Source organism: Peromyscus eremicus, chromosome 8b (genome assembly GCF_949786415.1).
Source record: "Peromyscus eremicus chromosome 8b, PerEre_H2_v1, whole genome shotgun sequence".
Lineage (NCBI taxonomy): Eukaryota > Metazoa > Chordata > Mammalia > Rodentia > Cricetidae > Peromyscus > Peromyscus eremicus.
In genome coordinates, this window is record NC_081424.1 from 1,518,211 (window position 1) to 1,521,962 (window position 3,752).

The window sequence follows — 3,752 nt, forward strand, 5'->3', positions numbered from 1 at the left end:
TGCTGCACAGCTTGGAGACACCTCTGTGTACCTTGGCGGGAATCCACCATGCTGTAGCTCAAGCCCACGAACCCACCATAGTGCAGCTCATGGCTTGTCTGACAGACATAACTAGGAAGCTGTTTTTAGCTCCATTTTAGAATCTTTTTTTTTTTTAAAGCTTTCTCAGGTTTTTGGTGGAAATTCTTGCTCCCATGCCTGGGCGCCAAATGTAGTTGGAATTTTCTCCAGTCCCACCCGGCCCCAAGGTCCCTCAGCCACTTATAAAATAATCATTCAGAGGCCTATATATTAATTACCAATTTCATGGCCTATGGCAGGCTTCTTGCTAGCTAGCCCTTATAACTTGATCCATTTGTATTGATCTATAAGCTGCCATGTCGCCGTGGCTTACTGGTATTTTCACGTCTTGCTTCTCCTGGTGGTACTGGTGTCTCTCCCGCTCTGCCTTTCTTCTTCCTGTCTATCTCTCTCATTTCCTGCCTAGCTATAACCTGACTTGCCATAGGCCAAATGGCTTTATTTATCAACCAATCAGAGCAACACATATTCACAGTGTACAGAAATATATTCCACAGCAGACTTTCTTCAGTGATGGACTACAATGTAGAAGAGTCAGCTAAATAAACCCCATTGTCACCAAATTAGTTTTGGTCAAGGTGTTTCATCCCAGCAATAGAAATCCTGTTCTCAAACTGTAGCCCTCCAACACTGCTTCATTCTTTAAGTAGCTGCTTGCCTCATAATTTGTTACATCAACAAAAAAAGAAACCAACATACATGTCGGCAAGCTGGTTAGGAGATGGTGGGATAGCTAATAAAACAGTATTTCTAAGTGTGTTTGTAAGTTTGTTTTCAGGAACAGATTAACATCATTTCTTTGGATAACTTTGATTAATATAGCATCTAGTGTGTTATCCTCTCTTATTCTCATTTTCAATCTTCACAATTTGTTTTTGAGACATAGTTTGTTCTGTATCTCAAGGTGGTTTTGAAGTGACAATCCTCCTGACTCAGCCCCCTAAATTCTGGGATTACAGGTGTGTGATACCACATTCTGCCTAGCGTTCACAGTTTTGCATAATACTACATTTTATCTTGTCTTCCATGTGCTACACTTAAAATGATATCTTTTTTTTGCTTCTTCAACAAAATGCTAGTGAATTAATTGACAATAATATCTTTGAGGATAGTTGACTATCCTCACAAAATTCTAGGTAATTTTTTCTGAGGGTAATATTGACTCTACTACCCCCTGTTTGTTTGTTTGTTTGTTTTTCCATTTTATTTCTAGTGGAGAATTTTCTTATTAGTACCATTACCATTTTAGTGGAAAGTGTTTTTCTCCATATCTTATTTATTGGCCCATGAACACTTGATTTTGGAAGATGCTGTTTAAAACACATTTTCCCTTACTGACCTTTCTTGTACATTGTACTCTGAGTTAGAGAAGACCCTGTAATATTCCTGCTGAAGAATGATTTAAGAGGCTTTCATTTGGTGGTTTGGCTAAATTACAGAAGAAGTTAATGGAGTTGGTTAGGATTCCTTTAAATACAAAATTCCTGTGTACATGGGTCTTTCTTAATTATGACTCATTAGAATTAGTCTGGAGAAAGTTCAGACCCTATTCTTGAAAGAGGCTTAAAGATTTTTTTTCTCATTAAACTTGTTTTAATGGGTCTCAAAATTCTGTGACAGCTTTTTTTGTTTGTTTGTCTGTTTTTTGTTTTTTGAGACAGGGTTTCTCTGTGTAACAACCCTGGCTATCCTGGAACTCTCTCTGTAGACCACACTGGCTTCAAACTCACAGAGATCTATCTGCCTGCCTCTGCCTTCTGAGTGATGGGATTAAAGGCATGTGCCACCACTGCCCAACCTGTGACAGATTTTTTTTGTGACGTTATTTCCATTAAAAAGTACTGGCTTTGAAAACTAATAACTTAAAACTGCCCCCACACACAACAGACACACATGCAAACAAAAAATGGTTCAAAAAATATTCTCCTTTCCTAAGGAAGGTTTTACCCTGAATTGTTATCATTATCTTGTATTTTACTATTATACTTAAATGGCCAATTGAGACCTTCTTCCACCACTGAGGAAGCTTGGGTTGGTAGTTGTTAGGGATAATATTCATTTAGCCTTCTGAGATTTCTGGGAAGACTTGGTGACCTTGTCATCTCCAGCAATCTTCTTGCCCATGTCTCTGATGACACCCACAGTAACTGTCTGAATCATGTCACTTACAGCAAAAATGACCCAGGGAAGGATACTTTCACGATACACATGGGTTTGCCTACAGCCATATTAGCAATAGATGTATCATCAGATTTCAAGAACTTTGGGCCAGCTTCCAGCTTCTTGCCAGAGGATGATCAATACTTTCTTTAAGCTCAACAAACTGGCAAGCTATGTGAGCTGTGTGACAACCCAGTACAGGGACATAGCCAGCACTAATTTGGTCTGGATGATTCAGGATAATCACCCAATCAGTGAAACCATTGGTGGGTAATTTTTGCTGACACCAGCAATTTTGCCACATCTAATGTCTTTGACAGACATGTTCTTTACAGTGAAGCCCACATTATCCCCAAGATGAGCTTCACTCAAAGCTTCATGGTACACTTCAAAAGATGTTTCTTTTGTTGTGACATTGACTAGAACAAAAGTAACCACTGTGCCATGTTGAGAACACCAGTCTCTGCTTGTCCACAGGGACAATACCAATACCACAAATTTTATAGACATCCTGGAGAGTCAGTCACCAAGGTTTGTCATTTGGATGAGTTGGTGGTGGGATACAATCCAAAGCTTCCAGCAATGTGGACACACTGGCACTACCATCTTTGTGGGTGACTTTCTATCTCTTGAACCAAGGCATATTAGCACTTGGATCTAGTATGCTGTCACCATCACAGCCAGAAATTGGCACAAATGCCATTGTGTCAGGGTTGTAGTGAATTTTCTTAATGTAGATGCTGAGTTTTTTAATATTTTCCTCTTACATTTTTGCCTATAGAGTGGCCCCATGAAATACATTTTGTTGATACCAACAACTAGCTGTTTCACACCTGGAGTGTAAGCCTGGAGGTCATGTTTATGGGTCTGCCAGTTATCAGAGTTTACAGTTTCTAATTCATAACACCAGTAGCAATCCAGACAGCACAGTCTGCCTGAGATGTAATCATGATTTTGATCAAGTCTCTGCATCTTGTCTATCAATGACAGTCAAAAAAATATTTTCAAATTTCCACAGGTGATGTCAATAGTAACAACATGTTCATGCTCAGCTTTCAGTTTATCCAAGATATGGACATCTTTGAAGGATCCCTTTGCCGTCTCAGAAGCCTTCTCCAACTTTTCAATGGTTTGTTTGTTGATTGCACCATATCCATAGATCAGGTGGCCAGTCCTGGTAGACTTGCTCAGATCTACTCTTTAATGAAGATGATGCTGATATGAGTCTTTTCCTTTCTCATTTTGGCTTTGAATTTGTGGTGGTTTTCATAACACTTGTGTACTGACAACCAACCCACTGCAAAAAAGTGGCTTAAATATTTTTATTGTTATTGCTTTAGATTTTATTACCAGTTATTTGAAATTTACAAATAAAATACAAATTTATTTTGGTTACAGTTTCACCATTTTTAGTTTTTTCCAATGTAAAGTAAAAATATCCTTTTTTACTTCAATTTTAAAATAATGTGTGTTTGTGTTTAAGCAGTGTGAGAACTTTTAAACATGAACCA

General features: G+C 38.4%; 1 pseudogene; it reads right to left on the reverse strand.

Moving 5' to 3' along the window:
- Positions 1 to 2,136: 2,136 nt before the first annotated feature.
- LOC131918713 (elongation factor 1-alpha 1-like) lies at positions 2,137 to 3,482 on the reverse strand (annotated as a pseudogene).
- Positions 3,483 to 3,752: the final 270 nt, after the last annotated feature.